Raw genomic sequence first — 23,970 nt, 5'->3', positions numbered from 1 at the left:
TCTGTTTCAGTGACTCTTCCATCCATCATTTTAAAACTGTCAACACTTGAAAGCTTTTCAACATCACTTTTTATTTGCATTATTAAAAATAAACATTTTGCATAAATGTTTACAACAGCGCTACCACTGAAGTACAGGAATGTAGCAGAAGTTTGCCAGTTGCTTGCTAGCATAATGGCGGTGAACTTTACCTAATATGGAAAGTACTGCAGGTTCAGTCCTATGTGCAGGAGAATTTTATTTATTTATTTTTGCTTATGTTGCAGTCCCTTCCCCTTCCAGTTTGATAATCTGATGTTATTAATCTTCGTTTATTCCTTACTCTTGGGATTTCAGAACTGAGCCAGCCTTTTTTTCAAGCTCGCATCAGCCACAAACCTCTCGAGCTAAGATTTTACCCATCATGCCCTTCTCCCTGTTACCTCAGATCTAGTTTGCTGAGTTGCTGTTCAGCCGTGTCGAGCCGTTCCCCTCCAGCTAAATGTATATTTTAATAATTTTTTGAGTTTTTTCTCCGAAAATTTGTAGTTTTTCAACTTTTTGTATCTTCTTTTTCTTTATTACCTGTACCTTTTTGGTATCTTCTGCTACCTTCCTTGTCCTCACTTGGGCCTTGCTACAGTGTGTGTGTGCCTAGTTTTTGAATATTTTGTGGATATAATGTCTGAGAAGAAAGGGAGTCCAGGCTTTAAGAGGTGTTCAGAGTGTGGACACAAACTACTTCACTCTGACATGCATGACTTGTGGGTTTACTGTTTGGGCATGCCTCATCTCACAGTGAAGCCGCCCTGTCAGATTTGTAAAGGTTTTTCTGCCAGGACATTGAATGAATGTAAAAATAAACTAGTACTGAAGGGTCTCTTTAAGACTTCTTTCTGCGAGGCTATTTCTGGGTCAGAGGAATCTTCTCCTCCTTTCAAACAACATAAAAGGTCTGAGACTCTTCCGTCTCCCTCTGGAGACCCTAAGGAATTGAACCATAAAAAGGCTAAATTTTCAGAGTTGTTGGTGCCAGCGGCCGCTTCGGCACCGACTCACTTTACTCTGTCTCTGATTATGTCTGCTCGTCCCTCTACACCGTTGCTGTCGACGCAGACTTCAGCCTTTATGGTGCAGACTACTATGGCACTGACTAGTTCAGTGCAGACTTTCTCGGCACCGATTGTTATATAGGCGCAGTCATCTTTAGCACTGACTGAAGTCTCGGTGCAGACTCCTTAGGCACCATCCAGTTTCTCGGTGCAGACATTTTTGGCGCTGACAGTTTTCTTGGCACAGATGCCTTTGGCGCTGACAGTTTTCTCGGTGCAGACACCTTCAGCCCTGACAGTTTTCTCAGCACAGGCCCCTCGGCACTGACAGTTTCTTCGGTGCAAGCTTTTTCGACGCCGATGGTTTCGGTGCAGACAACTCCAATTTTGACAACACCGTTCTCGGTGCAGGAATCTTCCACAATGTTGATTTCAGTGCATACCGCTTGTGCACCGGCTTTAGTGGCGCAGACTATAGAAACACTGCCAGTTTCGGTGCAGACATTACCTATTCAGACACCTTCTTTCAGTGGTCATGCTAACCCTTTTTTGGACAGGCCTGAATCGCCTTCATAGTTTTCAATGAGGTCTACCAGAAGCCTTTCTGAACATGATGTGGTGCGTCTTATAGACCAGCTGCTTTTGAACAGAGGAATTCCTGCCCCTTCAAAAGTGTCTCTCCCCTCTGGAGTCTATCACCCTTCTCCACAGACTCCTACCCATACTCATTCGACCTCTGTGGAGGTTTCAAGGCCTCCCTCCTCAGGCAGGCTGACCTTCCCGACCTTGAAGAGCACACTGGCTGCTGCTTCTCGGCCGCCTCTGTTGGAGACTACCACTTCCTCTGAGTCTCAGATGTCTCAAGTCGCAACCCCGGACTCCGGGTGCAAGAGTCTCGGGCCATTCTCCCCCTGGAGACACCGTCCTTGCAGCCTTCCCCAAAGTCTCCCACTGAGGCATTCCACCGCAAAACTACGTGTAAGAGGAAGTACATGGACTCCACGGAAGAGTCGGTGACCGAAGACACAGATTACGATGATGGGGACGGGTCCCCACATTCACCTTCTGACAGAGTTTTCTTTGGTGACATCTTCGAAATTTTAAAGCAGAGAGGTGAATGGAAGTCCTCTAACCCTTCCTCAGAGAAGCCTGTGTTCCTGCAGACTTTTCTTGCCCGACCCCCTACCTCCTGGGTTACCCCACCTGCCGATGAGATAGTCAAGCTCATCGTGCAGTGTGCGTGGTAGGCACTGGACTCTGTGGAGGCCATACCTCGTAGGGCGGGCAAAATCCTTTCTCCCCCAGAAGAGTGCCCCCATTGGTCGAAAGGTCTCCCAGTAGAATCCATGGTGGTGGCTGCTGCTACAAAGAAGGAACTGGCAGAGGAGAGCCAGGCTGTTCACCCGCCCAGTAAGGATTCCCGGGTTGTGGACAAATTAAGGAAGCGAGTCTTCACGTCATCAACCTTTGTTGTTAGGTCCTTGAACTACCTAGAACATTTCACAAGGCTACAGAGAGATCTGATGTCCGAACTGTCTGAGACCTTGGCAGGAGCAGTGTCTGATGAGGTCCAAGACAAGGTGGCCTCTCAGTTAGCGACCCTAGAATCGGTTTTCTATTCCTCAATGCATTTGTTATCACATGCTACTGAGGGAGCAGCGAGAGCTGCGATTGCAGGCATAGTCATAAGACGCCATGCCTAGATGCACCTTTGTAACTTTGCGGATCCCTTCAAGGCTTCCTTCTTTACCGCCCCTATTGAGACCACTACTTTGTTTGGCTCCAAGGTGAAAGGTACATTGGCCAGATTTGAACATGTCGGTAAGACCCTATCTGCCGTGGGTGTCCGTTTATCTTCTCCTCAGCGGTTCTATTCTAGGAATCAAAAGAGTGAGAAAATGTGGTACAAAAAGTCTCAGGGTCCTTTCCATGACTCTCAGGCTGAGTTTTCCCCTAGAGGCAGGGGGGCTGTAATAGAAGACACCCCTTTCAAGGCAGGGGAGGTCCGCAAAACTGGGGTTCCAGGGAATCTTTCTCTGGACAGCCCTATCAGCGCTCCTGAGGAGCAGCTTGATTTTTTTTCCTCTGGAAGCAGTCGGGGTCATTTTTCCTTGTACCCTTCTGCCTGGCAAACCATAACCACAGATGCTTGAGTACAAAGGCTCATCACCAGAGGATATCATATTTCTTTCTTATTCACTCCCCCCTTACCCAGAAGCTTACCCGAAGTACAACCCAGTCAAAGGAAAGCCACGGCTATAGAGATATCAGAGCTGCTTAGAAAAAGAGTCATCCAAACAGTCTCCCCAGACCAGACAGGATTCGGCTTCTATTCAAGATTTTTTCTGGTGCCAAAAAAGACAGGGGGCTAGAGACCAGTTCTGGATCTCAGCACCCTAAACAAATTCATAAAGACAGTAAAATTCAGGATGGTCACAGTTCAGTCTATACTTCCACTTTTGGAAAAAGACGATTGGATGTGCTCCATAGATCTTCAAGACGCGTACTACCACATAAAGGTGCTCAAGAAGATATCTTCGCTTCCAGGCGGGAGCCAGTCATTACCAGTTTCACATACTGCCCTTTGGACTCTCTGCAGCCCCAGAATGTTCACAAAGTGCATGGCAGTAGTCACAGCTCATCTGCGGCTTTAAGGATTCCAGGTGTTTCCCTACCTAGACGACTGGCTCATTACTGCCTCAACAAGACATCTGGATCAGGCCTTGACTTGCGCCCTAAACACCACACAGCCGCTCAGAATATCAATAAACTGGAAGAAGTCAAACCTTATTCCTAGTCACCCATTAGAGTACATTGGAGTGATTCTGGACACAATGACTTGTACAGCCTCTCTACCAGATCACAGACTTCAGAGGATCAAAGAATGGGTTCAGGCAATACTTTCACAAAATCTAGCATAAGCTCGATCCGTTCTTCAACTGCTGGGATCGATGGCAGCCTCCATCACCATAGTCCCTCTAACAAGGCTACACATGAGGCTTCTTCAATAGCTGCTCCTTACTCAGTGGTACCCATCCCAGCACCCATTAACTTTTCCGATTCGAATAACCAAGATTTTCAAACAGGACTTGCTCTGGTGGATGTCAAACAACCCTCACCAGTGGTCTCGCCCCTCATCAGCCTAATGCCACAGTGACCACTGATGCCTCCCTAATGGGGTGGGGTGCGCTGTTTCAGGGAAAGACAGTCCAAGACACTTGGTCACAGACAGAAGCCCATCTGCATGTCAATGTCCTAGAACTGAGGGCGGTGCTACTAGCATCGCAAGCATTCCAATCGATCCTTCCATCAGGGACTATTGCAATTAATTCAGACAACATGACAGTAGTCTGATACATCAACAAACAAGGGGGAACCAGATCATACCCACTCTGTCAAGAGGCCATGAGACTATGGCAATGGGCGATAGCCTTCAACCATTTTCTGATAGCGACGCACATTCCCTGGAGCTCCAACGTGATAGCGGACAAGTTGAGCAGATGCATTCTACAGCCTCACGAGTGGCCTCTCAGTCCTCTAGTGGCGGCGAAGTGTTCGACCACTGGGGCCAGCCTTGCTGTGACCTATTTGGATACCCGTCCAATCACAAGTGTAGCAACTACTTTGCCCTGCTCCCCCCTCAGGGACAATCACAGAGAGATGCTCTAGTCCTCTGGTCTGCTATATGCCTATCCTCTGATACCCCTCGTTCCCGTGTTCCTCAAGAAAGCACATCAGTTGAAGAGCAAAGTGATCCTCATTGCTCCATATTGACTTCGACAAGTTTGGTTTCCCTTCCTGTGGTCTCATCTGCTAGATCGACTATGGATTCTCAATCCAACTCCAGAGTTGATCTCTCACCCACAGAATCTGGTTCTTCCAAACCTATCCAGCCTGAAACTGACAGCTTGGTTTATCCACTTCCAATGATTGCCAAGCAACATGATCTATCTTCCCCTGTGTGTGACATCCTGATTGCTTGTCATAGATCATCCACCAGACTACTCAACCGCAGCAAATGGAAGAGGTTTTATCTCTGGCTACAAGATAAACAAATGGACCCTTTTGCAGCCCCTGTTTCTATTGTGTTAGAATATCTTTCAGACCTTTTTAAATCGGTGGTAGCAGCTTCCACAGTTCGTGTTCATTTGGCTGCGATATCTAATTTTCATAATGGCTTCCAGGGCTCTTCCTTAATATCACACAGACTTTGTAAGACCTTTCTGAAGGGCGTAACCCAACTAAAGCCTCCATTCTGAGAACCTGTTCAACCTTTGGACCTGGCCTTAGTCCTTCAAGGGTTGACAACTTCTCCCTTTGAGTCTGCATCTACCTGTGATCTAAAGTATCTGTCATGGAAAACATTGTTCTTAGTTGATATTACTTCTGCCAGACATATTTCTGAATTACAGGCCTTGTCTATCAACCCCCCCACCTCATCTTTCACAAGGACAGAGTTTCATTAAGGACCAATCTGACCTTCTTGCCCAAAGTCATTTCTGAGTTATCTATCAATCAGACTATTGATTTGCCAGTTTTCTTCGTAATCATTCTAACAGAGGGAAATATTTCCTGCATACCTTGAATGTACATAGACAAATTTGTGTTACCTAGACAGGACTAAATTTAATAGAAAATCTGACCAGATGTTTTTGCCCTTTTCTGAATCCAGATTAGGTTGTCCAGTTTCAAAAGTTAATTTAGCCACTTGGTTGAGAAATTGTATTACTTTCATTTATGGCAAGAATGGTACCCCTTTACCTTGCAGAGTAAAGGCCCACTCTACAAGATCAGTGTCAACTTCTGCAGCCTTCCATGCGAGAACATCGTTGAATGACATTTGTGCAGCTGCAACCTGGGCTAGGCCTCATACCTTCATTGCTCATTACAAGTTGGACTTGGCCTCTAAAGGCAGAGCTTCTTTTGGTTCTATGGTGCTCCGGAATGTCTTTCCATAGGGCCACCCAGGGAACAAGATAGCTGGGGACTCTGTCCCAAAAGTAAGGAATGAACGAAGATTAACAACATCAGATAAAGAAGTTATGTCTTACCATAACGTTCCATTTGAGTTGCTTCATCTTCGTTTATTCATTACGATCCACCCGCCTTTCCCCACTGAAGGTTTCTGGTGGATCTCATTTGTCCTTCTTTCCAGTTGTTAGGTCATGTCTGACCAGAGGTAGTCTCGGCTTCATTTTTCCAACTTGCAAACTAGATCTGAGGTAACAAAGAGAAGGACATGGTGGGTAAAATCTTAGCTTGAGAGGTTTGTGGCTGATGTGAGCCTGAAAAAAAGGCTGGCTTGTTTCCGAGGTCAGAACCGAATCCCAAGAGTAATGAAGATGAAACAACTCAGATGGAATGTTATGGTAAGACATAACTTCTTTTTTTGATCATAACTTATTTATTTAGTGTTACATTTATTTATTACGTGCTAGAGTATATATGTTTTTATTTGCTTAGAGTATGTGGTTTGTATTTATGTATGTCTTTAGTTTGCGTATGTGATTAGCATTTTATTATGTCACTAGGGAGGTTCTATGCCATGTGTTGGGGTTTCCTGCCACTTTTGGAGTATGCTGTACCTTTATGTTGTCCTATTTCTATGTCACTGTTCTCTTTTCGGTATTTCAGACAGTCGCTGGCATGATCGTTCAATGCTGTTATTTGGCAACATGCTGCTCAGTGTTAAATGACTTGATCAGAATGTAGGTTATTGAAATTAAGACTTAAGCTTCTGTTCCAGACCTGTAGTCCACCTTTTGTACTTTCCTAAAACAAGGCAAGCAATACCCTTGGCAACTACTTTCTCTCCTTAAAGAATACCAGGTTCTGCATTTCCTGCTTGGGTTTAATTTTGAATGTAGCATTCTTTGTCCTGTAGTAATAATTCAAGGAGCACTAAGGTTTGATCACTGCACAAGTTTGGACAATTAAGAAACAGCTTTACTTTTTAACGGTGTTGTTGCAGTTCCATTGAAAGAGGTACAAATGTAGAGATGACAAGTCTTGGTGAGTACCTTCACAAGGTGGACCCTGTTTTTCACTAAATCTCTCCAAGACAACATTGATATATAGACTGTATTTTATATAGCATATATCATGGACAGAAGTAGGTTAAAAAAAGAGAGAGCTGAGTGCACAAGACCCAGGATAAAAAAAAGTGCCCAATCCTGCTAGGTGCACTGGTGCCAGGACTGGGAAAAAAATGAGTGTAGAATCCTTAAGACATGGAAACATTCAGAACTTAAAAGATGGCTGCACATTGAATAACAGCTTAACTGTAGCTCTCCTAATGTGAAAACAGAAATTCAAAAGAAAAGGCCAGCAGACGTTTGTGTTTGTGGATAAATTTCAGTAACTGGCTAGTAAGTGTACTGCTTGGATGCCAGGAAAAAGAAATACAGAGCACCTGGAAAAATCAGCTACAAAAAGTGAGGAAGAAACACTGACTGGGAAAATTTCTGCAGCTGTTTAGCAAAAAGCAATGCAATCTGCAGACTTGTTTAAAATAAATGAAACCCTGATGGAGTATATCAACACAAACAACAAAAGGCTGGAAAAAATGGAAGAAGCTTTAAATAGATTGCAAAAATCAGAAGTTGAAATGAATAAAAGGCTGGCTGAATATGAGACTGCTCAGGAAGAGATGTTTAAAAGTAAAATAGAATTAGAGAACAGAGCAATTAGGAAAAACCTGAGATCCGATGTAGTCAATTTTCATTCTGTCCTCAACTGATGGGTTAGAGTCTGAACTGTCTGATCCGACTCAGATGTGGCAAAAGCTCTTCTCAGCCTAGAACTCTCGAGCTTCTCCCTTACCCAGAAAGCACAAACCCCAATTATCTCTGATCTTGTTTGCCACCTCACAGAGAAAAACGTGGTTGTTAGACTCTCAAACTTATTTAGATAAGTGCTTTTTTCTTATTAATAATCTCTTGTTTTTTTCCTAATCAGTAGTTACTCTAGTTTAGTTGAAATTATAGGTAGTAGGCCAGTTTTCATGTTTAAAATGTCAGTAAACTTAAAATATATTCTGGAACTCAATAATCAAATTTTAGGAGAGATACAAACGTGGACAGGTACCAAAAAATGCAGTATATGTAAGCAGTGTTCACAAATATTTCTGGAAGAGCATGTGACACTCAATAATGGCATTAACAGTGTAGTCATGTTAAGAAAGGGTAACTGTAAAACCACAGGTGTGGCCTACCTAGCTGTCTTAACTGGCTGTTTCAGTTTCTATATTGGAAATACAGAATGTGCCTTACAGGTAAGAATCGATCGGCATATGTAGTGTAAAAAAATAAGAATGTGAATAATGCACTTTATAAACACTTCTTGATTTGTGAAGGTGGATGTAGTTTTTAAGGTTGGTATTTTGGAGAGGGTTCAATGTGACCCCAGAGGGCATGATTGGGAATCGAGGCTGGCACTTAAAAGAACTTTTATAGCAACTTAGGTTTAATGCCGTCAGTCCACTGGGCCTTAATGATATAGTTTTCTTACATTCGGTTTTAACCCTGCAATCAACTTATGTTGATGGAACAATTTAGTTTATTTTTAATGCTTAGATGTATTAATATAGTCTAGTAAACAGTGATTTAATATCAACTTTTTAAGTGTTTCTGTATATAATTTTATATGTATTTTTTCAGATATTTTGGATTTGATAAAGTGTACATAAGTGTTATAATTTGAACTTGCATGGCACTGTATCTTTAAGGGTTGCTGTATATAAGGAAATGGTGTTATGATAGCTTGTACTCTGATGAAGTTCCAGCTGTAGGAATGAAAGTCACCTTTGGAACTGATTACAGAATAACAACATTTCTTTAAATACTCAGAAATTAACTATGGTGCTCCTTTGAACAACTCAGATGTTGTCCAGGTCCACTGCTGTAACATTAATAGACCCACATGGAGTTAATCTGACTGTAGTCAATAGAATTTTCTAGGAGTTGCACTGCACCAAAGCCTGACTTTCACATCCCCTACAGAAAAAAAATCCCTTATTGTATTAAACCAGTTGAAATGAGACTTTACAGTCTTTCATTTGCTTACCCCTAAAGTTATATGAGCCATAGCCATCAGTGTCCTTTTAACAAGACTCAGATATGTAGTACCAATAATTTCCTTGCTATCTTGACATAATACATCTTCATTGCAAAAACATAACAGGATTCTCAGTTTTATTCATTTGAGTTCTACTACTGGACAGCATTGCATTACACTGGAAAAGTCAGAATGGTTACCGGTAAAATACAAGATGGTCATCCTGTTAAATTAGCTGATATTTAAGATAACTTATGAGAACTACTGCCTTCTCTGAAGAAAAACTCCAAATTAAAACTCAGCCATAATCACCAAGAAAACAAATCCATCAAGTACAGCACTATACAGGCCAACATTTACTCTCATTTTTGCAGAAAAATAGCTTAATTTGAAATAATTTAGCAAACTTTTCCCAGTTGTAGGGAACACTCTATCTGATTCTATTAAAAGCACTAATAGTCTTCAGACATTCAGTAAGCTGCCAAAAAGAATATTTTAGAAGAAATAAATGTGATAAGTTTTGAAGCTGTACATAGATAATTTCTCTGTCTTTTTAGTGTGTAATGGGGAGGGGAGTCTGTAATTAATGTTTTTAGGGGATTTTAATTTTTCTGTTCATCAAATTCTGACTAGTTTGATTGTGCCTGAAATGGTTCCTTGAATCCGTATACCAATCCAGTTAAGAAATTGTAACTAAATAAATAAACAACATTTATTTGTTTGGTTACTTCATGAGATTTGGATTGTGCTATCTTGGCATTAACCCAGCAGCCATTTCCTCTGTTTCCTCCATCATAAGACAATTAAAAGAACCCACCACCTTCTTGAAATGCAGGACAGCTTCCATAGATTCCCACAAACCTTTCCACTCCTCTGTAAAATACCGTCTCAAAGTATCCGCTGCAGAAGAGTCATAAGCTCATTGAGCTCTGTTTTGTCAACAAAATACAATAAATAATAAAATTAAATTTGTATGTATCTGGATCCATAAATGACTACAAGATCTTCTAAAAAAACATGGACACACAAAATTATCTTCCCAGTCAAATATATTGCTACTAGATAGGCAGACTTGTTTGTTGTTGTTTATCTGATGGACCTCCTCACTCATTTTTCTGTTATACTGCAATTCACTTCCCCTTTTCCATGTCATACATCAATACTGTAGAAGCCACACAACTCACTAAGGAGCAGTAAAAGTTCTATAATGATACTCCTAAGTCTGTGTGTGTAACTTATTTTATGCGGCTGGCACAGCATCAACCCGACAGTATATAAAATTGAAGTATTTTTTTTATAAATGTGTTAAGCATTCCTCTTCTAATAGTACATAAAAGAATAAGTTACTGAATATCAACTTGCCAGCTATTGCCACAATCTCTCTGAGGAAGAGTGGCAACAAAATCATGATCTAGTGGCAGTGTGTTCAGTTTCTCAGGCTAGTACATGATAGTTGCTTTCATAGCTAGCACGTTGAATATTTTTCCCACATGGAAAAGCTATTTTGACCTCCATAGTGATATAGATAACATTTTTCCTTGTTCAGGGGTGGGATAGAGCCACTGGAATTGCCCTCTTGGCCATGATTCCACTGAGGGCACAAGCAAACCTCATGGTTGCTTGAATGATGACTCCTCTGAACATCTCTCATGGCACTAGGTGGACCTACATCCCAAAGGAATAAATGGCTTCAAGTCCTGTAGAGGGAGGCTTGGTGGTCAGCAGATGCAGAGGAAAAGAGATTATGTGTAAAAGCTATGGGCACTGTGGGTTCATGAATGAATAAATAAGCGTTGTAAACATTGGAAAGGTTGTTACTAACACAAAGAGCAGAAACACATTCATAGCTGACTGCTTTTAAAATGACATACTACACAAATTGGTGATCATGTAGCAATATGATACACAACATATTACCCTATATTAATATTTATTTGATGTGTGTTTTAGCTATATTTTTTCATTTTGATGTGCATTGTTTACTTACTGTCGCTCGTTTGTCTCTAAGACACAAAACAAGAAGGTTTGGGGTTTCTTTCTGAAGCTTTAATACATACAAATACATCAGGATGAATAGCATCATTAAATATGAAAAAAACTAGTTAACAGAGCTTATATACATACATCCTTGCATCTCAACAGCTAACTACAAAATGGCAGTCAGACTTGTATGTGTTCAGTATTTATATACTTGTGCAAGCCCTTGGATAGTTTCTTAAAGGTATATATACACACATATTGATCTACATCCTCCATCTTAAAAAGATTGCCCTTTATGCTAAACAATATGAAAGTCAGGCATGCATTACTATATACATTGGAAACAACACAATGTTCATGTCCAAGTTGCTTCATATCAGCTACACGGTTTAGAGATTCAACCATATCTTATAACAGTTGCGACCAAATTTAGCAACGGGACAGTCTGCAGTGCACAACTTGTATCAGGAACTTCTGGATTCGTCACATGAACAGGAATGTCCTCTGGAACTTCCTCTGGAATTGGAACACTGGACAACTCACTGTGAGATAAAAAGTCTTTCTCACAGACTATGTGCTGTGGTATAGGCTCAGACACCAGTCTCAAATGTTTCCAATTCTGCCTAAAAGTTGTTCCTTCTGATTCCACAATGTACAGTCTCTGCTCTGGACCAATATTCTTCATGACACCAATCTGATCTTAACCTTTGGAAGCCTGCATCCTTACCACTTCTCCCTGTTGTAATGGACTGAGAGGTTTGGTGGTCTTATCGTAGTAAGACTTATGGGATAGGCGCTTCTTCAACAGATTGTCTTTCACTGATCTATACTTTTTGACACATGGAACCAACAACTGACTACTGATTGGTAATGTGGTTCTGGTTTATCTCAACACAGGTCTCTGAGCAAGGGAACCAAGATGTTTATCACAAGGAATGTTTCTGAGATTCAGGACAGCATCACTTATTATCTCATTTTGACTTCTCAAGTAACTGTTTTGCACTTTGCACTGCACATTCTGCCAAAGCATTTGACTGTAGGTACTCTGGACTACTTGTGACATGAGTAAAGTCCCATTCTTCAGCAAATCTTTTGAACTGTTGGCTTGTAAACTATGTGCCGTTGTCAGAAATAACTTTGTGTGGACTTCCATGAACAGCAGAATGACATTTCATCTTGGTAATGAGTGTTCTGGGTGCTAGGTTAGGAAGTAAGTTGATCTCAAACCAATTGGAGTAAGATTCTAACACCAAGTAATGCTGACCATTTCACTTGAAGATATCGGTGGCTACTATTGATCAAGGTAGTTTCAGAATCTAGTTAAGCTGAAGCGGTTCCTTCTGTTGATGAGGCTTTCTATTGCACACCGAACAAGATGAAAGTGCTGTCTCAATGTTTTGTGACACAGAAGGCCAAAATACTAGTTCTCTCGCCCTTCTTTTGGTAGATTTGGTTCCTAGGTGACCATGATGCAAGATAGTAATGCACTCTGGTTGCAAGGACTTTGGAACAATTACTTTTGGAACAATTACTTTCAGACCTTTCATAATGATACCATTGTCAGACAAAAATCTCATCTCTGTATGGAAACTAAGATTGCACATCTTGAGGTAAAGTGGATTGCTTTGATGGCCATCCTTGATTGATAAAGTGGTTGAGCCTTTGTAAAACTGGATCTGTGGCTGTGTGATCTCTAAGCTCATCAAGATATGTGGAAGAAAAATCGCTCACTTCCATGACTTCAAAATCAAGGTTCTCATTCTCGTGCTGTTCGGTGGTGTTTCTGGGCGATCTGGATAATGTATCAGCAAGATAAAGAAGCTTGTCTTTCTTGTAAACAAGATTGAAATTGTACATTTGCAATCTCAACATCATACATTGCAGTCTGGCCGGAGCTGAATGCATTGGCTTTCTCAGGATAGTGACTATGACTAATGGTCTGTTTCAATCTGGATAGGTCTACCATATACATAATCATGGAACTTCAAACAAGCAAACACAGTTGCCAGAAGCCCTTTCTCGATCTGGGCATATTGCATCTCAGTTTGGGTAAGAGTTCTCAGTACATAGGCAACAACTGATCCTCTTGTTTAATGACTTCACCAAGACCAAATTTCGAAGCATCACAGGAAAGTGTAACTGGCTTGTGGACATCATAGTATCTGGGCATTAGTGGACTTGCAGTTCTGTGTTTCAGGACATCACATTCTCTTTGGTGTTGCTGTGTTCAAGACCAGGATGCATCTTTATGTGTCAGCTCTCTAAGTGGTGCTGAAAGTTGGTTCACATCTGGAATGACAAATAACAACGGAAGAAAGTCCCCAAACCAAAAAGGACGCCACAGGAGCACCAATAAACAATTTCTCTTTGGGTCCATTAACTATAGTAATCCCAAGTAGATCGAACAGTTGCAGCAAAACCCCGGGGTTGAACGATAATATTAATATTAGCAGTGTACTTAAGTTAAGGTCTGCCAGGTTATAGAAAGTTTTTTAACTGTTTTATATAACATATTTTTATAATTAATATAGCAATGAATTCATGAAAATGTAATGGATACTATAAGGTTCATGAATTACTTTTTATTTACTTTTTAGGGAACATCTAAATAGTTAGGACAACAGTTATGTGGTTAAACAATAAGGAAAAGGGCAAGCTTATTGACACGGATACACATCATACAACAATAATTATATATATTTTTTGGATCCAGGTCTCTTTTGAAAACGTTGATTCAAAGTTACCGTTTACTTTGTGTATTTTAACCTTTAATATTAATAGTACAAATTTGTACATTTTTTAACAAGGAGTTTAAGATGTTTTAGAATAATGCATTTTTAAAAAAATCGGAAGTCACATGATATTGGGGGGATATTTAAGCACCAGGTGTGCTATTGTTTAATTGTTCTGATGAAGCCTGGTATTGTAACCAGGGGAAAGCGCTTAACTAAACTGCTGTGATTTTAACTAAAACTGCTGTGATTTTGTTTGGTATCGTGGTTCGTGACTGTTAACTTTGTCAATAGAAGTACTGGTTTATTGCAACTGTTCGATCTACTTGGGATTACTATAGTTAATAGACCCGAAGAGAAATTGTTTATTGGTGCTCCTGCCCTTTTGGTTTCACATCTGGAATGAACTTGCCTAGGTAGATGACCATGCCAAGAAAACATTGCAGGGCTTCAACATTGTCTGGAGCTGGCATCTCGAAAATGGCTGCTTGCTTTGAAGGGTCTGGTCATAGGCCATAGGCCTGTACTAGTAAATAAGTGACCAACATAAGTAACTTCTTGTAGCCTGAATTTGCATTTGTGTGGAATGAGCTTCAGATCCACTTGACTTGCCCTTTCTAGAACCTTTCTGAGGTTTCTATCATGCTCTGCTTCAGCATGACCTCCTACCAGTATGTCGTCTACTGTGATAACACAAGGATATGCAGAAAAAATTTGCTCCATTGCACGTTGAAAGACTTCATTTGCAGAATTTATCTCAAATGTCATTCTCAAAAATCTGTACCTGCCAAATTGAGTACTGAAAGTAGTGAGCAATGAGGATTTTTTTGTTAAGCTGAATTTGTCAAAATGAACTTTTTGCATCTAGGAGAGAAAAAATAATGGCATTTGGCATCAAGGCTATGACTTCTTCAACTGTGCACATTGGATGATGAGGTCTTCTTAGTGCTTTGTTCAAATCCCGTGGATCACTACATATTCTGATGTCATATGAGTATTTCTTTTGAGCTACCACCATGGAAGATACCCATTCAGTTGGAGTTTCAAATGGACAAATCACACCTTGTCACACCATTTTATCTGACTCTGCTTTGACTTTGTCCTGCATGACTATTGGAACTTTTCGTGCTGGCCTGATAACTGGACTGATCTCTGGGTCTAACTTCATGGAGTATACAACTGGAAACTTGCCTAGTTTGTCTTGGAACAGATCAGCGTAGGTAGAAAAAATGTGGTCTTTCACGTTAACATGGTGGACTTCCTTATTAAATGAAAGCATTCCCATTTTAAATCTGTCTCTGAGCTTTGATAATGACTGGACTTGCCTCTTGTCCACATAAAATAACAAATCGTAGCTTCTTCCAGCAGAGTAACATGAAAGAACTGCTGAGCCTTCAGTTTGAATTTCTTCACCGCCATAAACAACAGGTTTCGCACAACTTGCCAAATCAAGCCTTTCACCTTTACGCACTTAGGCAAATGTTTCTGCTGACATAACATTGCACTTGGAACTTGTATCATCTTTGAGCTCTATGCATTTGCCATTTATCCGAACAGTACAAAATATTTCATTCTTTGCCCTTAAATCTACTGCATTGACTGTTTCATGAAGCACTGACACACCATCAACATAAAGAATAGAATTGCCACTGTCCAGCTGATCAAATATTTTCTTAAAATGTTCCCCTTTAATAAAAGAATGTGGGTCATTTGATTTACAAAATCCTTTGAAATGATTTAATTTATTACATTTGTGGCATTGTTGACCAAAAGCTAAACATTTCTCCCTTTTAAATTCATGACTTCCACCACAGTTATGATAGTTGGCAATGAAACTGGGTTGGGACCCATGCTTTGAGTTTGCTGACTCACTCATATGCTTCACTGACACTGTGCGAACTCTGGAATTTGCTAGAAAGTTCTGGGATCTATCATTGAGTTCTTCAGGGGTTACAGCTGCCATGTGTTGGATCTGTTTCTTTTAATAACATACTGCATACTATTAATACAAACTTTATCACTGTGCCTTCTAAAGCTGTTCTCACTTGTAAGCATATTTGTCTGCTTTTCTGTGAGCTCATATATCTGACAAATATCAATGCCCTTATTCAAAGTTAAATCACTGTCACGAAGCAAAATCTTTATCACAGCATCATCTTTTATGCCACACCCAAGTCTGTCCTTTATCAACTCATCCCTTAAGTCACAAAATCTGCAAGTTTTAGCTTTATTTCTCAGGTCAGTTATATATGCTGCAAAAGTTTTGCCAGGCTTTTGATCCCTTGTGTAAAATAAGTACCTATCCATTGTAACATTTGTCTGGGGGTTACACATTTCTCTAAGTTTGGGTTTTAAGCACTCTGGGTCCTCCCTTATAGGTTCATAGGTAGGTACTAGGCTATCGGCCCAAGGGCCTAAGTAAGACTAGCCAACAAAGTTCCCTGGCTTATGCCAACCCAATAAAGTTAATGTCCTGTGCCCCTGTCAAGCAGAACCACAGAAGTGATCCCTGTGGTGTATTTCCTATTTCCCATCCACTCATCAAGATTTTTCTCTGAGTGTTAATGAGGAACTTTGCTTGACATAGATGGGTAGCTTGTTCAGAGTATGGGAAGTTTCTGGGACAGGAATCTATCCCTCCAGCAAGTCCTGTTTATTGTGGTGACAAGGTTTAGGTCCCTAGAGCATGTAGTTCGGAGGTATTGGGATTTCTTTAGGTGTAGCATGTCCAACAGCTCTGGGTTTGACATAGCTTTATATGTTAGGCAGCGATCACCTCAGAGTAGGCGATATGCTACAGAGTAAAGCTGGAGTTTTTTGAGACTATCAGTGTAGGGCATCTGTTTGAGGCCAGTAATTCTCTTTGTGAGGTACTTCTGTGGCCTTTCCAGCTGCTGCAGATATCTTGTGAGGTACATTCCAAAAGGGGCATTGTACTCTATAATGGGTCTAATGAGTGTCGAGTAGAGGGGAACAATTACCTCATTTGTCCTGGAAGAGAACCCTTTTGTAATGAGGTGTGCTATGTAGAAGGATTTTCTGACTACTGTGGCAATGTGATTATCAAAGGAGAGACTACTGTCCACCTGGGTCCCAAGGTTTCTTGTCACACATTCGAGGTTAAGAAGACTCTGGGTACAGAGCTTTTACCAAAGGGGATAACAGTTCACTTTTTGACATTGAGCTTGAGGCCATGGCTCTGACACGAGGCATCTGTCTCAGTGAGGCCCTTCTGTAGGATGTCCACATCATTTGGGGACTTGACTATAGCACCTAGTTTGCAGTCCTCTGCAAACTTTGTTAGCCAGAGGCCTTCTGTGTTAGCCTGTACATCAGAGAAGTAGATACCAAACAGGAGAGGTCCCAGGACTGAACCCTGTGGTACTCCACTTGTCACTGGTTTGAGGTCAGATTTGGAGGCTACAACTTTTAAAGTGTGGGTTCTGTCAGTGAGCCAGTTAGCAACCCATCTTGTGACATAGGGATTTATACCTAGTTTAGTGAGTTTAGCTATAATTCCAGAATGGGGGATGGTGTCTAAAGCCTTGGTGAGGTCAAGATAGGCTGTGTGAACCACCTTACCCTCGTTTATGGCTTTGGTGAAAAAAGTCGACCAGGTTCAGAAGGCAAGATCTGCCTTTCACAAACCCAAACTGGGTGGGGTCCAGAGTTTGGAGGTTACCAATGTCTGTTTATGAATTCCATGATGATACGATCCATGGCCTTGCAGACGAGGCTCATCGGGCTAATAGGGTGATAGTTCCCAGGATCAGTGGTGGCTCCCCCTTTGTGCAGTGGGATAACTGTTGCTGTGCACCATTCAGTGGGTACAAAGCCTGACATGAGACTATGATTGAACATGGTGCTTAGGTGGGGAGCCAGTTTGTTCTGAAGTTTGTGTAAAATGCAGCCTGGGATGTTGTCCAGTCCCATGGATGCTGTGTTTTTGGCTTTAGAGAGTACTGCTTTTACCTGTGAAGTTGTGATTACAAGGACTCTGCATTCTTCCTGTATAGATATGGGCCCTTTAGGAGGTGAGAGGGGAGTAAAGTTAGCACTGAACCTATCTGCCAGGATGTTGGCAATATCAGTTGGTTCTGTACTTTTTGTGCCATTGTGCTGTAACTCAGAGCAGATCTGGGTGTTGCCATTGAGATTCTTGATATAGCTATAGAATGCTTTGTGGTTGTACTTAAGAGTCAGTGGCAATCTTGTTTTCATAGCTAGCTTTGGAGGATCTTATAAGGTATCTCAGCTTCTTGCTGAGGCTGACCAGGGAGCTCCTCCACTCATGGGATTTTACTCTCTTTTGCAGCAATTTCTTCCTTCTGTTGTAGAGTTTGTTTATGGCATGGGGCCACCAGATTGGCTTTCTTTTTTTGGAGGATAGCGTCTTGGTTCTGTTTGGAATAGCACGATCCATGCACTTGTGTAAGTGCTTATAGAGTGCATTTGTGTAGGATTCAGCAGTCGTAACTGTATTGTCCCTCTGCATGGGTGTTATGAAGTTCACCACTTCTGTCTTAAGAAACATGAAGTTGGCTTTGGAGAAATTTTTTACCATGGTTTCCTTAATGGGGGGTGGGGGGCGGGATGTGGATATCTAGGGTGATTAGGTTATGGTCGGATCTGACCAACGAGGAGTTGACTTCAGGTGTGAAACACCAGTCACTCATGTTGATAATGACCAGGTCTAGGAAATTGTTGCCCCTGGTTGTGGTGTGGATAAGTTGATCCAGGGCATTGGAATTTATGAATTCCAGAAAGCGCTGAGCGAAGGAGTTGGTACATGAGTAGTTTTCCCAGTTAATGGTGGGGTAGTTGAAATTGCCCAATATTAGAGTGCTTGCTTGAACCCTAATATTTTCCAGCATATCAAGAAAAGAGGAGTGGGAATCCTGGGGCATGGTGGGGGATCTGTAGCAAGCTACAATTTGGATTGCAGTTTTGCCCAGAGTTAGTTGCACTTGGATAACCTCAGCTGCATTATGCAGAGCAACTAGCCTGGAGGTGTGGATATCCTTAATGAATATGGACACACCTCCGTGTTTGGTGTTCCGGTCCAGGTTAGATGGCCGAAAAGAGTGGTATGAGTTATAGCCTGGTAATGCAGGGGTGATCCCTGGTGCCTTGAACCAGGTCTCAGTCACTGCACAGACATTGATGTTCTCCATTTTAAGGAGTGCCTCGAGTTAGTGCATTTTGAGATTTTGACTTCTAGCATTGAGTAGGATTACCCTCAGTTTTTGCTTGCCTGATGTTCTTCGTGTTTCACTGTTGCAGTCATTACATTTGGGTAATCCTGCTGGCAGGCTTCCCTCAGTCAGCCTGAATTCCAAAGTCCTGGGTCCTGCATCAGCTGCTGTCACCCCTTCCCTGATGTCAGGTCGTCAGGGGTATAAAAGAAGCGGCCGACACCATCGTCTTTAGTCTTTCTTGCCGCGCGGTGCCCGAAGCAGAAGCAGTTCGCAAGTGCCAGTCAGCCGACTCCTGAGATTTTAGTGTTCGAGTTTCAGATCCGAAGTCTTCAATAAAGCTAAGTACCCCGTTGGGGAAACTTTTTTCTTGCTCCAGACTGATGTCAGAAAAAGTAAATAATTTTATTTCTTGTGGCAAGCAAATACCTCATAAGGACTTTCATTCTTACTGTATTCCTTGCCTAGGCCCTGATCACGTTTCTGGTTGTCAGTTTTGAGCTAGATTTAACCAACGCACTATTACGCATCGGTATGATTTTGCTTTAAACTATTTTGGACACTTGTTTAATTATCCAGAAATGTCGTCGGATAGCCACCCTACTACCGGAGTTCACAAAAAATGCAAAGAAAAGGAGAGAGACAACCGAGGCCCAAAACCGACAACAAAGCTTCTCCTAAGTCATTCGCCGGTTCTCAGTGAGGCGTTTTCACAGCCCCTGACACCCGCTACTTTAGAGTCGCAGGCTGCTACTGACTCTCACGTGGAGTCGGCCATGCCGCTGGAAACTCAAGGTATTGGAGCCTCGGATACTATTCCTTCAGATGGGTCCAGAGCCGCTGAGCAGGCACTGGTTTCTGAGGGTGTATTCAGACCTAAACATCTTTACATTAAACCAACTTCAGCTTCAAAGGCAAAGACAAAAGCACCTTCTAAAGCAAAGAAACAAACTCAAGAGCCATGTGGACAGGCCTCTATGCCCAAAAAACAGATGCTCAAAATGGCCGAAGACTTGATTACCTTGATCAGGGGTTCCCATCCCCCTCCTGATAAGAGGCCTAGGCAAGAGACTGACTATGAATCTTCAGATCAGGTTTCTATTTCTTTGATTCCTCTTCTGATCAGGAATATTCTCTTCCCCCCATGAGGATTCTGATGCTGAAGAATCTATACCTTCAGCTTCTCCTCCAGAGGACTATTCTTTTGGGGAAACCTTGCATACCATGAGGGAGCATTTCCACTGGGAGAGCCAAGATTTTTCAGAATATAAAAAGAGGCTCACGGATTTCCTTTTACTACCTCAACACAGGCCACTAGCCATTCCACCTGTGTTAGACATTGTAGATGATGTGTTTTCGGAGTTTAGTCTTACCCCTGACTCCTTACCTCCAGCTCCTGTTAAGCCTGACAGATATTACAGGGTTCCTGACTCATAAATTCCTTTTTAAAAACCCTGCTGCAGACCCAGAAACTATTTCACAGGGTCGCAAAGGAGTTAAGGCTTCCGCTGCAAAAAAAACCCTACCCCCTCTGACAGAGATTCTAGGGTACTGGATATATGGGGAAAAAAGTTTACACATCTGCTACCTTGGCTATAAGGGCCTTAAACTGTCAGTTTCATATGCTCAGATATCAGCAACATGTCATGGCATTGCTTAAACAGAAAATGTTATTAAACTCTGAATGTGCAGAAAACAAGGAAATGCAGGATTTATTGCATGCAGCTGAACAAGTTGGAAAGCATACTTTGCAATGTGGTTTTGATTCTTTGGAGGCCTCCTGCAGGGCCGCAGTTACAGGTTCTGTAATTAGGAGGCATGCTTAGTTAAAGGAACAAAATCTGCCTGATCATGTCAAAGTTAAATTATTAGATGCACCTTTACAGCATGATACTTTGTTTGGTGTTAAGGCAGAAGAGGTGTTAAAGAAAATGGAGGACAAAGCTAAATCTATGCAAACTGTCAAAGATTTTTTACAAGTACAGCCACCTAGGTTTAGTATGCACTGGCCTACAAAGAATTGGTCCTTTCCTGTGTCAGACAGACCTCAAAGGGGCAGATCCAGATGCCCTAGAGGCAGATCCCAGGAGCAAGGTTCATACAGGTCAAATCAATGGGGGGCTTCTACCTCCAAAGTTGGAGAAGACAAATCACAACCATACAGGAAACAGTCCCAATGACTTCCCCCTGTCTGCACCAAGCACTTATCTCCTGGCAGCACCCTTAGGGGGGAAATTAGCACTTTTTTCTCAAAATTGGCACATTATAAGCCAAGTGTGTTCTAAATATTGTGTCACAAGGCTACAAGTTCCATTTCCATACCCTGCCAAAGGCAAACGGCTGGCCAGATCTGCCAAAAAATCAATGGGCAGAGGCACAAAAACAAGTCTCATCCCTCATGGACATGGGGGCCATTCAACAAGTACCAGAGCAAGAGCAGGGACAAGGATTGTACTCAAGACTGTTCTTGGTACCCAGAAAGGACCAGGCCTGGAGACCAATACTGGACCTATCTATTCTGAACATATTCCTGGATATACCAAAATTCAAGATGTTGACTTTGCAGCAGATTCTGCCCATGCTGGGCAAGAATGCTTGGCTTGTGACTCTAGACCTAAAAGAGGCTTATCTGCATGTCCCAATCAGACAGTCATGCAGAAGATGCCTCAGATTCAAGGCTGGCTCAATGCATTGCCAATTCTCTGCACTGCTCTTTGGCTTATCTACTGCACCCGGGTCTTTACAAAGTGCCTGGCACCAGTAATTGCATTCTGCAGACAAAGAAGAATATATATATATATATATATATATATATATATATATATATATATCCTTACTTGGATGACTGTCTAATTCAAGCAGAGAACAAAGACATTCTTCTACAGCATCTGGCAATTGTTGAAAGACTTCTAACATGCCTAGGGTACACAGTCAACAAAAAGAAATCAAAACTAGTACCCTCTCAAGAGATAATATTCCTGGATGCAAGCTTAAATACAACTGCCCAGATGGCTTATCTCATGCCAGAAAAACAAAGGCAACTGACTACCTATTTCAAAATGTTGGCAGCAAAGGCCCAGTTATCTGCAAGAAAAATTCTGCAGGCTTTGGGCTTCATGGCATCCTGCATCCTACTAATTCCATATGCAAGACTGCATATGAGGAAACTTCAATGGTACCTAAAAAGTGTTTGGACTCAACAGTGCCAAAGCCTGGAAACAATGATTAGTCTCATTCCCTGCCTACAACAGGAGTTTCAGTAGTGGGCAAAGGCTTGTCACCAAAACAAGGGACAGCCATTCACATTACCCCCAGCCAGGCAGACACTAACAACGGATGCATCATTCAGGGCACATGGTCCTCAACCCAAATGCATCTACATATCAATCAAAAAGAGATGCTAGCTGTTCAGAATGCCCTGACAGCCTTCAAAGACCTACTTCATCCGGGACAACTACTGATAAAGACAGACAACACCACGGTCATGTGGTATATAAACAAGCAGGGGGCACACATTCTTACCCCCTTTGCAGACTAGCCATGACTTTGTGGGACATAGCATTAACTTACCAAGTACATCTGCAGGCACAATTCCTGCCAGGAAGGAAAAATACTCTGGCAGACAAACTAAGCAGTAACCTCATGGATCCCCACGAGTGGCAGCTGGATCCACAAGCCTTGAGCATGATAACAAGGAAATGGGGATGCCCAGACATAGATTTATTTGCCTCCCCTCACAACTACCAACTAAAAAGATTCTGCACAAGGACTTATCACAGACAAGCATGGAAACTGGACGCCCTATCTTTCAGCTGGAAAAACCTATCAGTATATGCCTTTCCCCCACTATATCTCCTCCCCAAGGTATTCCTAAAGGTCAGACAGGAGAGGACAAAAATGATACTGATTGCCCCAGACTGGCCCCGCCAGTACTAGTTTCCAATCCTAAGGAATTTGCCTCAGTGCCCAGCTTGGACCTTACCTCAAATACCTAATCTACTGTCCCAGCAAAACAATCAGATCCTGCACAGCCAACTCAGGACTTTAAACCTAGCAGCATGGTGGATAATGTAGTCATACAAAACACACCTCTCAGTAAAGCTGTGATGGATGTCATTTTGGAAGCCAGAAGGCCTAGTACTAGAAAATCTTATGCTGGAAAATGGAAGAGATTTTGTGCTTGGAACCAGGCACAAGGAACTGATACAGCTGTGCCAAATATTCCTCCAATTTTGCAATACTTAACTGAGATGCTGGACAAAGGCCTATCTTTTTCATCTATTAAAATTCATGCCTCTGCCATTTCGGCTCATTACAATACAGAGCCACCAATCTTTTCTCATCCCTTATTAAAGCAGTACCTCAGAGGAGCCAAAAATGTAAGGCCTCCAAGGAGATCACCAATGCCTGCATGGGACCTCAACTATGTCTTGGAAAAACTCACCCTGCCTCCTTTTGAGCCAGCTGCTACTGCTGATATAAAGTTTTATCTTGGAAAACAGCTCTGCTCCTAGCAATAACTTCTGCAAGATGAGTTTCAGAGCTACAGGCACTCATGGCTGTGGAACCTTTTATCATTTTTTATCCAGACAGGGTCTCTCTGAGGACAAACCCAACATTTATGCCTAAAGTGGTGTCCAGTGTGGCTCTTAACCAAACTATTCATCTGCCAACTTTTTATCCAAATCCACAGAACAAGGGGGAGAGAATTCTGCATTCTTTGGACGTATACAGACAGCTTAGATTCTACTTGGACAGAACCAAAGTTTTCAGAAAGACAGAGCAATTACTAGTGGCATATGCTGCAGGTTCACAAGGAAAGGCTATCTCAAAGTAGACTATTTCTAAGTGGATAGGCCACTGCATTAGTTTCTGCTACTTACATCATGGCAAGCCAGTGCCTAAGTGCATTAGGCCACATTCAATCAGAGCTGTAGCCACTTCAGCAGCCTTTCTCAGGGGAGTACCAACCAAGGA

This window comes from Protopterus annectens, chromosome 1.part2, assembly GCF_019279795.1.
Source record: "Protopterus annectens isolate FY-2018-M chromosome 1.part2, PAN1.0, whole genome shotgun sequence".
NCBI lineage: Eukaryota > Metazoa > Chordata > Ceratodontiformes > Protopteridae > Protopterus > Protopterus annectens.
Note: the sequence above shows the minus strand (reverse complement) of the source record.